Genomic DNA, 14,451 nt, shown 5'->3' on the forward strand with positions numbered 1-14,451 from the left:
TACAAGGGCATTTGTTCCTTTCAGCTGCTGCCTTTGGATAGGTCAGTATAACCGGTGTTTTGTTAGAAATGTATGATGGCATAAAGCTTAAATGGTTTTTAAGAAATCTTGACGTGTTTTTGCTGAAAGGAAAAACAGGTGTTTTGACATTCCAGTTTGGTTACCTGCACCAAGAATGAAGGAAAGATCTTGTACACATAGCAGAGAATGGAAAACGGCCCCATCTCCATGATTGTTTTCCCCAGGCCACTAAGGCCCTCACTTGCAAAGAACATTGCTGTTCTCAGGTTTAATGACCTGATTGCCTCACCCTGTGGGTCCTTTCCTCCTCCTCACCTAACTCCAGAGGTAAGATTAGAAACACCACATATTCAAACAAGATCAAAAGGAAACCTTTTGGGGTGCCTGGGTGGCTCAGTGAGTTAAAGCCTCTGCTTTCGGCTCAGGTCATGATCCCAGAGTGCTGGGGTCTGTTCAGCAGGGAGCCTGCTTCCTCCTGTCTATCTGCCTGCTTCTCTGCCTACTTGTGATCTCTGTATGTCAAATAAATAAATAAAATCTTTAAAAAAATTTTAAAAAGGAAACCTTTTTTAGAATATGCTGTATGTTTCTGTATCTTTGACATTATAGCCTGTTGTATTCAGGCTAAGCTATGTTATGCTACACTAGCTAGCCTTCTTTCTCCTGGCCTGTGTGTTCTCCCTGACCACACAAAGTAAAAGGGGGGAATGAAAAAGAGTTTTATTGCAGGCTCCTCCTGCAATAGGCTTCCAATTGCAGGTCCTATCTGGGAACGGAGGCATGCGCTGTGGAGCCCCTAGTGATTAGAATGAGTGCTGGCAACAGTGATCATTGAAAACCCTGGCAATGACAAAGCCTCTTAAGTCACAAGACAGCATCCTTGTCTCAGAGAAGGTGGAAGTTTCCCTTTTCACTGCTTTAAATGTTGGGCAGAAAAAATGGTGATGCTTCTACAATACATTCTGAATGTATTAAACAGGGCAGCTATATATTTAAGGGATTTGGGGTCATAGAGAGGGAAGCTCCAAATTCCATTAGAGCACATTAAAGAAAATGAAATTAGCTTAGGAGTGCAAGCACACATCAAGCCATTAATAATTTAAAAGGCACTTAGGGTAGCGTGGAGCCATATAAGTATGGGCACTTCAAACTTCCTGAGTTGAGCTGAACTAGAATGTTTGGTAGTATTAAACTTGGAGGCTGGTGGGAAACACTTAGCACTCTATAGGAAACACTCTCTAGTGAGGGACACTGTGGACACACCTTTAACAAGAGTGATCTCTTGGTCACTAATGCCATGGAAAATTACGTGTGTGGCTGTCCCAACCAGCTGCCTAGGCAATATCACGTCCCTTCCTCCTTCCTAACAAAAACTCAAATTCATCCAAAGTACACTGTATCCAACAAAAGCCCCTGCACTTCTCAGCCTTCCCTGAAGCTGGAAGCACGATATAATACAGTCCTCATAATAATGTGCAAGCAAAAAATCTGCTGGGAATTTCTGGGAAAGCCGGGTTTCCTGATAGAAATGCTACTGCTTCTCCCTCACCACTTCCTACTCCTGACTGGGAGGTAGTTGGGAGATTAGAAATGGAGTACCTGGTTTGCAAACATTCAAGAGAAAGAACCCACTTGCTGAGCATGGCACAGCAGAGAGACAGAAGGAGTCCGATTTATTGGTACCATAATGAGCCAGTGTCAATCCCAGACTCTGATCTCCAAACGTTCTAGATGAGACAAATAAATCCCTACTAGACTAAGCTACTGTGGTTGGCTCTTTTTCATGAGGTGGAGGCAGCCCTTAATCAATATAGAGACACAGACAAAAGTGCTCCCTGTCCTATAAACTTTGGAATTGGTAAGGTATACACAGGTCCTGGTTACAGGACCTTTCTCAACATTTTTTATCGTAGGTACATCATGATGCTTCAAGAGGAGAGCAGGATACAGTGTCTCCGGAAGTTTCTTGACCATTGAAACTTTTATTCCATGTTACATTTCTTGAGAATTGTGTTCTACCAGATACACTTTGGAAAACAGTGTTTCAGGTGCATCTCTCTCTCTCTGTCTCTCTCTCTGGACTGAAAAACAAAACAAAACAAAAAAACCATGCCTTTCTAGAGCATACAAACATAAATTCTTAGTAAAATTTAAAACATAAAATCACTGCAGCTTTGCATACTGGATTAAATGGCATCTCCCCAAAATTCATGTTTAACTGGAACCTGTGAATGTGACCTTATTTAGAAATAGGGTGTTTGTAGAAAATTAAGAAGTCATAGTGGATTAGGATGGGCCCTGAATCCACTGATAGAGATCCTTATAAGGAGGGGGTGATTCAGGTATAAAGAGACACAGAGGATACACAAGCACAGAGGAGAAGCCTGTGTGATGATGGAGGCAGAGACTGGAGTGATGAGGCTGTAAGCCAAGGATACCCAGCATTGCTGGTAACCACCAGAAGGCAGGAACAGGCAAGGAAGGATTCCTCCCTTAGATCTTCCAGGGGGAGCATGGCCCTGCTGACACCTTGATTCCAGAAGTCCAACCTCCAGAACTATGTACAAATAAATCTGCTGCGTGAGCTATCCAGTTTATAGTATTTTGTTAAGCCAGCCATAGGAAACTGATATACTTTGTGACACTGTAATAAAGTTTAAATCACTGTAAAGTTTCCCCATGTCCAGGATGAGGATTAAGGGTCTTCATGGATGGAGGCCTGGCTCAGCCCCATTTGTCTCCTCTACCATACTTAAGATTCTTACAAGGAACTTAGATTCTTCCTGTCAAGATACCAAATAGTATCTTGAAAACTCTGACATTAAAAAAGGGAGAAATTGACATTTAAAGAGAAATGTCCTGAAGAACAGCTTTTCAGGAACTCTGGATTTGCCAGTAATTATGGCCTTACCTTGGGTCAGTGTCTTGTTTTCTCTTGGCTTTGTCTGTCCACTCTCTAGAACTCCAGGGGTGAACTGGAAGGTCTGCAAGGTCTGCATAGCCCCTTCCACTTTGACATACTGGAATTCCAGGGAGCATTTCATATATAGGAGATCTGCCACATGTTCCCCAGAAACATAAAAATGGAATGCCCTTGCTAATAGTGAGGGCTTCTTTAGAGCATTCCTGAGTTCATTTATAGGTAAGAATCTTACTTCCAAGGATATACGAACTGAGCTGGAGAAAGGACTGCACTGTTATATTTGGTTGTTTGGTGTAATATCTGCCTTGGCATATGGAAGTTCTAAAAGAGAGGAGTGGTTCTTTAGAGAAAGGTGTAATAAAAATCACTAGGATAATGGTGAATGTGTGTCTCCCTCCCCCACAAGAGAAACTCATATTAAAGTCAGGCCAATTACTCACATTGATGTCTTTATAGGGCTCCTGGGTGGCTCAGTTGGTTAAGCATCTGACTCTTGGTTTCGACTCAGGTCATGATCTCGGGATGGTGGGATAGAGCCTGGTGTGTCGGGCTCTATGAGAGTCTGCTTGAAGATTCTCTCCCTCTGCCCATCTCCCCACTCCCTCTCCTCTGCATAAGATAAATAAATCTTATTTTATTTTTTTTTAAAGATTTTATTTATTTATTTGACAGAGAGAAATCACAAGTAGATGGAGAGGCAGGTAGAGAGAGAGGAAGGGAAGCGGGCTCTCTGCTCAGGGACTCGAGTCTCTGCGGGACTCGATCCCAGGACCCTGAGATCATGACCTGAGCCGAAGGCAGCGGCTTAACCCACTGAGCCACCCAGGCGCCCAATAAATCTTATTTTAAAAAGAGATATCTTTATGTCTTTATTTTACCAACAAGTTTACTAAAGATTTCCTTTAAAAAGAACAGTATAACAAACTAGTGGCTCAACCTGTTCTCTCTAAACAACCCTTGAATCCTTGAGATTTTTCTTCATACGAAGTTCTTCCCCTCTACTAGATCATGTAGGTTGTTTGTTCCTGAACCCCAGCCACTTCCCATCGTAGGTTATAAGTGTGATAACCAACACAGAGCACCACACTCTTGAAACCGATCAATGCAAATGAAGCTTAGCAAAGGAATCCATCTTAAAGTTTAAAGGCTATGTTCTCAGTGTATCCTATAGGTTATGGGAAATGCAGGAGTGAAAATAAAAGAATCCCTGCGTTGCACAAGGACATTGCAAGACACAGTGTCTTTGTAAGGTGCATCATATTATAATTATCAGACATAAATATTTTTAATGTTTTAAGTGCATTTAGCCCTTGCCAAAAATGGCTTGAGAAAGCTAAAGAGGTTATAAATTCTGTAGCATGCACACCCTTTGGACATTTGCCTATGGATATTTGCAATGTAATTTGTACTAAGCAAGGCCACAGAAACTTAAGATAGTACCTCCCTAATTCTCTAAGTATATAGCCCTGTTGACTACTATATGTACAAAAAAGGAGACGAACAAACCAAAGGAATGAATAGGGTTTTTTAAGTCATAAACTGTTCATTTATATACTGTTACCTAGAAATAAGTTTTCCTCATCTACATAATGAGATTAATAATACCATCCTCCTTATAGGGTGGTTGTGATCATCAGATTTTTTATATATATAAAAACAAATATACAATATTATCGTAGCTCAAGCTGCCATAACAGAATATTATAGACTGGGTAGATTATAAAGAACAGAAATTGATTTCTCATAGTTCTGGAGGCTGGGAATTCCAAGATCAAGGTGCCAGTAGATTTGGTGTCTGGTGAGGGCCTGCTTTCTAGTTCATAGTCAGCTGTTTTCTCACTGTCCTCACATAGTAGAAGAGACAAAGGAACTCTCTGAGGTCTCTTTTATAAGGTGATTAATCTCATTATTGCAGAGCCTCACGACCTAATCATCTCCAAAGTCCCCCACCTTCAAATACCATAGAATTAGGGATTAGATTTCAATATATGAATTCTGGGGAGAAATAAACATCTGGTCTATAGCAAATCATTAACACAGCCTGATATGCAGAAAGTGCTCAGTAAAAGTCAGCTACTACTTTTCTCATGGAGCCAAGTGAAATATTTGGGATATGTTTTAGAGGACTAAGCCGATAGAATTTGGATAGATTGGTTAGAAAAGTGACAAAAAGAGAGAAACCATGGACAATTCCAAGATCTTTTGGTAATGAACAATGGGGAGGATGATCTAACACAGAGAAAAGCAGGTTTGAGGAAAGAAATCAAGACTCCCCTAGGGCCAGGTTAGGCTTGGTCTGAGTTATCTGTTAGACATCACATAGAAGTGTCAAGGAGGCAGGTGGGAATACAAGTCTGCAACCTCACTGATCAACACTACTCAAAATAAGATCCCAAGGCCAGCAGACTCAGCATCACCAAGGAGCTTGTTGGAAATGCACCACCTTTGAGCAATGGAATCAGAACGTGCATTTTAACAAGATCCCCAGGTGATCCATATGCACAATGAAGTTTGAGTAGCACTAAGCTATAGAGTTGTGGGGAAAAAAGAGACTAGATTCATCAGCATATACACAGAGTCTAAAGCTAAGGCCTGGATGAGCTTCCTAGGTGTGTGTGTGGGGGGGGGGCAGTGTGTAAGGGAGACTTGTGGCCCAGAGTAGAGCCATGGGACTCTCCCACATTCAGAGGTCTCGTAGAGGTGAATAGAACCTCACAGAGGAAGAAGAGGAACACCCAGAGAGGCAAAGGAAAACCAGGAGAGTGAAAGGTCCCAGAAGGCCAAAGAATAGAATGTTGCAAGAAGAGGTTCACGTTGTTGAAAGCTGCTGATGCATCAGTAAGATAGGAACAGAGAAGAGGCCATTAGATTTAGCAACAAGGCCATTAATGACCTTGACAAGAGTAGTCTCAGTAGCACAGAGAGAACAGAAGCCCATGTAGAGACAATGGGGAAGAGAAAGTGAGACAGCGAGCAAGGCAATTCTTGCAAGGAGTTTTGCTGAGAACATAAAGAGAGAAATGGGGTAGCACCTGAGATGCTTAGGTAAGAGATACTAGAACATGCCTGAATGCCAATGGAAACGTTGCAGTAGAGAGAAAGAGAGAAGCCAATGATGCAGAAAATAGAATGGCCAATTGCTGGAGTGTGGTTTTTAGAAGGTGAGAGGAACCAGGGCCCAGATCCCAGAGAAAGAATGGCCCCTGATAAAAGCAGGGCCACTCTCCTCATTGCTTCTGTCTCTCAGTGAAATTGGAGGCACCCAGCAAGGTGGGTGAGAATAGAAAGAAAGGAGATTTAAAAAAAAAAAAAAAAAAAAAAGGGAGTGAAATACTTATTTTGGAGAGTGGGAAAGTAAATGCCCCAGGATTGCCATATAGGGCACGGTGCTTTTCTGAGATTTTTGGTCAGGCATTTAAGAAACCTCACACTTCCCTTTAACATGCCTCATTCCTCAAAATACGTCCTGTTCCAATGCATGAGTACGAATTCTGAGAAAGTTCATCTTCTTCATCAATCCTTATTTTTCTTGTCGCAGTTTATTTTGTTAAAGGTCACCATCAATAGAGCAAGTCTAGACAAAAAAGTCATCTCAGAGCCACAGCAAGATGGTGATATGGAAGGACAGAAGCCTTCTGTCTCCTCCATGAGCTTTATGGCTGGGGGTAATGCATGAATAATGACATGAAGACAAAAGATGCCTCAAGAGAGGAAGTTTTTCTTCTCTTCTCACAATGCATGAGGACTGCTAGGAGATCTCTCATGAGACCAGTACTTTCATAAACAACACCAGATACTGTTAATTGCCTTTAATTGAGTTTTGAACAAGCCCAAAGTCAATAACGCCTCCTTGGTTACCCTCCTTCCTGCTTGGAAGCCAATCTCATGAACAATCCTGTAACTCTTTGCAGGATTCCCTAAATCTGCTACATAAAGCCCATTTCTGTGATCCAAAAATAAAAAAAAAATCTAAAGCCACACTCTCCTCACTGTTATCTCACAGCCACATCCCATATACTTGGGGCCTTGGCACCATGTAGATAGCATTTGTGTGCCCCATAGCCACTTACATCTACTTCTTCCCCTGCTTCCAGACCCACTGCCTTGGAAGTCCATGACTCCCATTTAGACAGACTTGCCATCAGCCACCTTGTGGCTATCCTCCAATTTCCTGGTCATTCCCCTTACTCACTGATGACTTTACCATCTTCCCCTCCTTTCTCATTCCTGATGACTTCAACATTCACATCCATGTGGTGATCCACCAACAGCCAGACTTCACGTTTTCCTCTCATGCCAATCATCTCTCTCTCCACCCCAGCCTCAGCCACCCACTCCCATAGTTATATACCCTAGATCTTGCCATTACCAATAAGATTACCATCTCCAACATATGGATTTCACATCCTCCTCCTGGACCATCCCCTTCCAGCCTACCTACTCTGATTCTCCAATGTCTCCAAGACCTTGTACACATTTTTTCACTATGTACCCCCAAAGTTCACTCTTCACATCCTTTCTTATCTAGCTTATATTAACTAGTCCAGCCAGGTAATAATCCCCTTGCAAAGTACCTCTAACTCCTCTGTTCCTCTCTCCTCTACTATTCTCACCTCAGAGAGCCCCACCTTTGGTTAAATACTACAAGTGTACATCTGAGTAGTTGACCCTTGCATACAGCTGTGCAAACTGGACTTATTTCAAAATTCTCTATTTTAAACATCTATTTTAAAGAGATATTAACTGGTCTTTATAACCAGTAAAGACCAAACTTGAAGTAAGCACATTAAGAAGAAAAAGAAAGGAGTCAGTATTACAGCTGTCTTCTTCCATCCCTCCCTTACTTCCTAAGGGAGTAGCTCCTCATAATACAAACCATAATATCCTCCAGAGAAGAAATCCTGAAGCAGCCGGGGTAGGAGGGAAGGATGAGATAGCTTAGCTCCTGACTTCACCCCCTCCACCTCTCCCATACTACCTTCCTCTTGGGCAACTCTCCTTACATCCCTCTACAGTGCTCCCCACACTCTCACTATGGCCCATTATGCTTCTGCTCCCCCTTTGAGACTAAGGAAATATCCCTTCTCCTGTTTGCCTTAGAATGGCCGAAACGTGCAGACATTTAAAAGACAAGAGACAACCAAAAAAGAGATACTGTGTCATTCAAGCTCATGAAAAGATGTTCAAAGTCATTGACATTAAGGAAATGCAAATTAAAACCACAATGAGATACTACCCCACCTCTATCATAAGGGCTAAAATTAAAAAAAAAAAAAGCTAGCAATACCAAGTGTAGAGCATCTAGAACTCTAATAATTGCTGGTGGGGATGCAAAATGGGATAGAGTCATTTTGGAAACAATTTGGCAGTTTCTTATAAAGTTATGAATACACTTAGGATACCACAACACAACCCCACTCCTAGATATTATTTACCTATGAGAACCAAAAGACACAAAAATTTGTGTATCAATATGTACAGTGGCTTTATTTATAATTATCAAAAACTGGAAACAACCCAAATGTCCTTTAATGGGTGGATAACTAAACAAACTGGTACAGCCATCCAAATAAATATTACTCAGCAATCAAAAGAAATGAACCATTAATATTTGCAGCAACAAGGTTTAATCTCAAAAATATTATACAAAGTGAAAGAAGTTGGACACAAGACTACACTGTATGCTCCCATTTATAGGACATCCTGAAAAAGGCAAAACCAGTTGGGTGGTTGTCAGGGGCTGTGGGTGGATGGGGGAGATTCACTCCAAAGGGGCACAAAGGAACCTTAATTGTGGTGCTGGTTACATGAATGTACATATTTGTCAAAATTCATAGAACAATAAACCTAAGAAAGGTGAACTGTACTCTATGATATCTCAGCAAGCTTGACTTTAAAAAGCACAAGCCAATAAATTAAAAAGTGATGTTCTTTTGCATAACACATGGGACACAATAGTAAATTATACCTGTAACACAAGTAGCATCAGAAAAAATCATTTTTGCAGAACTGGTTCCTGATCGCACAGAAGCAGCACATTAGAATGGAAAGAGCTCATATACGACAGAGTACCTTTCCTGGTACTCCCAGGCTCCTTTCAAGGGACCATCTAGCAGCTGGGCATTCATCTCAGCCCCTCTGTCAGGCACTAAGAACCTCACTCCAAATCCACAACCACTTGGTCCTCTGATGGGTAGAAACAGAATAACTGACATCCTAAAACACAGAGCTCAGCCTTGCTGCCTTATCCACATACGTCAGCCATATCACCTCACACTGGCAGAAGCAAAAACTTCAGTAACCATGGGATGACATACCATGGCAATTATAGAGCAAGAATAGCGACCTTCTTTCTCAAATTCTGACTAACTTTGAAAGACTCTTTTAGCAGGTGAAAAGTAATGCAGAACCTCAATAGGAGAGACACTAAGATAATTACATATCAGCATTGTAGACTTGCTCTGCAAATCGAAGCCCCACTTTCTTGGCTTGGCTCTTCATTTCCCAGCAGACTTGAACTTTCTGGGGATGTACCCAGCTATCCATAAAATCCCAAGGAACCCAATCCACAGCAATAAAAATGAGGTCCTTTTGCATAACTAAAGCTAGAGATCTGCTTTAAAACATTGTCGACTTAATTAAGTATTGCTTCCTGGGTGTCCCAGTTGTAGGAGCTATGGATTTTTGTCCCATTATTATAAATTAACTTAATAGATTTGTCCTTTAACAATATTCTCTAGCTATTTTCCTTTTGTACATTAGTTGACTAATGTTTAACATCATGATTAAGATGAAAGTCTCCAATTATAACAAAAGAGCAAACACTATAAAACAGCAGACATATTTAATTATGGAAAAATTCACAAATATGCAAAATTGGAGAGCATACTATATAATGAACTCCAAGTACCCATTGTCTAACTTTAGAGTAGATTGCAATTTTCCTGAGAGGGTCTGGGTCACATCTCTTGTCCCAGTGTAATTATTAATAGCATCTCCTTTTACTTTGAAAAGTGTCAGTTTAGATATTATGCCCAGTCTCAAAACTATCAACTTGTAGTCCATCTCAATTCACCTCAATCCCACCTATAACCCAATAAAAGAAGATTTTGAGACAAATCATAGACATTGATCATTTCATCTATAAATATAATAGATTTTGAAAAGCAGGTTTTAATTCTTTGACATCCTTAAACCTGATACATTTTCAGTTCAGAACCAAGTATAACAAGGACAGGCTTCAAAACTGGTAACAGTTTTTATAGCTTGTAACTTCAACAGTTAAGATCTATAAAGCAGGATCCCCAAAACTGTCTTTGGTCTCAGTGATCACTGCAAGAGCTGAAAAATGAAGCAATTATCTCCAAATTAAATGGAAACAGAGGCAACTGAAACTTCTTAATATGTATAATTCCACATTTACTTTCTGAACAAAGCACCTTTGGAACCCCAAAATCCCTCCTTTTTATCAAGGTTAAAAAAAAAAAAAAAAAAGCCAGCAGCCCTTCCCTCTATGAGGACACACAGTGTTTATTCACTAACTTTCTCTGTTAGTTCCTTACTTTCTGCATCCAAATCGAGTACTGGCTACTCTGACAAATGACTTTCCGTAGCAACTAGCCAATAACTGCAGCCCAGGTTCCCCTAAGAAGTTTCTATCTTCTCTTAACCCTCATCTTATCCTGGGCTTTTTCAGACTGTTAGCCAAACTCTTCTAATTTGCGACTTGCACCTTTCTGAAGAGAAACAACTGAATCTGTTAGAATTGTATATAAGCTAAAAGTCATTCATCTTAGAGTGGGGTGAAAGAATGATTCAGAGTTTTTGCACTATCCTAGACCAGAGAAGTTGTTGGAATTGAGTTGGTAGGTACCATACATATTTGAAGGCATTTTCAAAACAAAGAACAAACTTCACTGGGTTTTAATTTAAACCATAGGCATGCCAGCAGCTTATTTTATCACTACTATGCATGGCTTGATTGAAAATTAATGTCCTTGGCTTCTAATTCAAGATGGCGGTCCTAATCCCACATAGCCCTATGTTCTTCTCTCTCTCTCTCTCTCTTTCTCCTTAGATTCCATTAAATTGACCATAAGGAGATAAAAATGCATAATCCCATAATAACAAAGTAAAAGCAGGTTGTTATCAGAGGAGAGATTTCATCAAGTTTCTTTAGGACAAAAAGCAGATGGGGAACTGGTGACTAATGTTTGAAGCAAAAGAAGCCTCAGCCCAAATTTTAGGCAAAGGATGCTAGAGCCCAGGAAGCAGACGATCTGTGGCACAGCCCTGAAGTGTCCCAGCTGGTGATATGGCAGGCAAGATAAAGGGCAGGAAGAAAAAAGAGACTGGACACCGCAGCACAAATTGTGGGTCTCTATGGCAGAGCAGAGCTCACTCACCTTTTCTCCTGTGCCCATACACAGTGACCCCACCCCACCCCCCAGCCAGGCACTCAGCTGTGGTGACCTCTGTATCTCAAAATAGTAGGCAGGTGTTCTCAGTTCATCAGTTTGATCAGCGGAGGGGTCTTCTTAGGGAAACTGCACACCCAGCAGGGGTGAACAAGGGCAGCTGTAGTGGTGTTCCTGACCCCAGGGTCATCTTGGGAAACGTTTCCTATCTAGGGGCCCAAGGGTTGAGATATGGAGCCCCTGAGAAGGATATGAAATTCTAGATTATTACTTGTGAACAATATCAACACAGATAATGAACAGTTTAAAATTGTTCAACTTTTAGAATCATTATAGACAAATCATAGAAACTAACTATGGCCATGGAACAGAATGAATATTTTATCAACTTTGATAAAGCAAAAGTAAAGGAAAGCTAGAGGGAAGGAGGAAGCAGGGCAAGAAGAGGTGGTGGTAATAGCCTACCTTACACAGAGTAGAGTCAAGTGACCCAATTAACAGTCCATAGAATGAGAAAGCTCATTTTTTTTAATATAATTTTTTATTTTTTATAAACATATATTTTTATCCCCAGGGGTACAGGTCTGTGAATCACCAGGTTTACACACTTCACAGCACTCACCAAAGCACAAACCCTCCCCAATGTCCATAATCCCACCCCCTTCTCCCAAACCCCCTATGAAGGCCCTGTCTGGAGTCTCAGAGATGACCAGACAAAGAGAGTAAGGAGAGGCAGTAGGCATGATGTAAATAAACTACATCCTTGACTGTCATGGCAGAAGGTCACCAAAGGATGATCGAAGTTGATCGAAGCAGCAGTGTATGCATATTATTTTGAGATAACAGAAGTAACTATGGGAGAACGGCAAAGAGCTAAAAGCAGTTTGCCTGTCTGTGGATAAGGATTTGGACTGGCCAGGGATTGCTGCTTTCTGTTAGAAGCCCTTCTGTCCTATTTGATTAATCAACTATACACACGCATTGCCTTTAAAACAGTACAAACCTGGGGTGGGGAGGGGAGGAGAAAAAGAAAGAAAAATAGTGACAGTTCTTCTGGATATGCAAGAAAGGAAATCTCAAACACCCTGCAGCAGGAACAAGCCTGGAGCGGGTTAAGCTGGATACCGCATAACTATGGTAACAGATGTAGCTAATTTGGGACACAAATGAGGGTGTTGGAAGGATCTAAGAGAAATGTGGTGCTAAGAGGGAAGAAGAATCAATTCTAAATAAAGGAATGTCGAGATAATCAGTATGGACGCTCTGCCATCTGACACAGTAAAGGAGGAAAGAACTGAACACACCCTCACTTTTTGACTATTTTTTCACCATCAATTCTTTTAAAGATTTTAGTTAGAGAGAGAGTGAGCAAGCATGAGTGGGGGGAAGGTCAGCAGGAGGGGGTGGGGGGGTGCGGTAGATCTCAAGCGGACTCCATGCTGAGCACAGAGCCCTGACACGGGGCTCGACCTCATGACCCCGAGATCATGACCTGAGCTGAAATCAAGAGTTGGATGCTCTACTGACTGAGCTACCCAGGCACCGCTTCGCCATCAATTTTTTTAAAAGCAAAAGTCGGGAGATTCTTATATGGGCTCCTTGCTGAGTAAAGAAAGTAAATAAAATAAAATTCATATTCAATAAAATAACATGGGCTGAAAATCATGTCCATTGTTAGAAGAAACTGTCTTCATAAAGTCCCCAAGCATTTCAAGTTTAATGACTTCATTCGCTCTTCAAGAAAAACAATTTAGAAATGACATGCAAATGCACATGTATTGGCTTTCCCTCAATACAATGATTTGCAAAAGAGCATATGCAGTTAAGTAACCCTTTCGAAATTCCACAGAAAATGACCAAAAAAAGAGAAAAATAGGAACAAATCTGCATCACTTCTGGTTACCAGGAAGGCTGCCAACCACGTGGCAGAATCTGTGAGGAACCGACATCTTTGCTACATCAACTCTTCCCATCCAGAAACAGGACATTCGGGATTTCTGAAATACTTGTAGTTTACATGTCCTGTGAAAATGTCCATTTCATCAAGATTTTCACATATGTTAGCATACAATAATGCATTGTTATGATTTCAAATCTCTTCTCTGCTTTGTCCCACCTTTCATTTCTAGTATTGTTTTAATCATAATCAGGCTTGCTAGAAGCTTGTCTGTTCAGTTGGCTTTCTAAAAGAATCAACTTGCCAGACAAAAGTGGGGGGAGGGCATGTAAGGTTGGAGGAAAGAGCTTGAGAAAGGTGTGGAGACTGTGAGGGAGGTTTGTAGAGGGGACATGTCCAGGAAGATGGTGGGTGGAGTGTGAAGGAAGATGTAAAGGTAAAGAATTTGGGTTTTATTCCAAGAGCAGAGGATTGTCAAGATTCAATTTCTGTTTCAGAAAGATCACTGTAGATTGATGGAAGGAGTTTGAGTTCAAGGTAGGCAAGAGAAGTGGGAAGATCCAGAGGAATCCAAGAGGGACTGATGAAACCCAAGCCCAAGCAAACTAGCCCCGGCAGGATGAAAGGCAACCTCATCAACACAGAGACCAAGTGTCTAGCTGGGCCTCATGGAAGCTACCAGAACAAGAATCACTTGGCCACCTCAGGAAAACCAAGTGGCTTCTTCTCTAAATTGGCTAGGGGAGCAGGGGAATGACTTATTAACGCCCTCATGTCTGTTTTTTCTGTTTGTTCATTTTCTTTTGGATGGTGTTGGGGGGGTGGCGGGAACTGGTTTTTGTGTTTTACCTCCTCACCCTGACTCCCCCTCCCTGTTTGGCCTCATATGGACACCCTGCCCTGAGATCCTAAGTCCTCACAGGTCTATGCCTATTCAATCAGCTGTCTGCAGGGGGGGGAAGGCATGGGTGAAGGATGTCAATGGTCCTTAAAGCTGCCACTCACAGTAGTCAAAGGCATTTTCTCCTTGGCTTGGTAAGTACTTTCAAGGCTGGGCCCAGGAAGACCGTTCCAGATATCATATGGAGCACTGATATTTGCTTTCTGACAACCGCATCCTAAATTCCCTAGCCTCCAGGTCCTGCCTGGGTTGCTTAGGGGGTCCTCTGTCAGACCAAGCACACTAGAGATAT

General features: G+C 41.5%; 1 protein-coding gene across 1 annotated transcript in view; it reads right to left on the minus strand.

Moving 5' to 3' along the window:
• The window catches only part of ADD2 (adducin 2), a 103,974-nt gene that overhangs the window by 83,107 nt on the left and 6,416 nt on the right, over nt 1–14,451 (minus strand). The gene's annotated exons all lie outside the window — the stretch shown is intronic.

This window comes from Mustela putorius, unplaced genomic scaffold (assembly GCF_011764305.1).
Source record: "Mustela putorius furo isolate JIRA1106 unplaced genomic scaffold, ASM1176430v1.1 tig00000281_pilon_pilon_pilon, whole genome shotgun sequence".
Classification (NCBI taxonomy): Eukaryota; Metazoa; Chordata; class Mammalia; order Carnivora; family Mustelidae; genus Mustela; species Mustela putorius.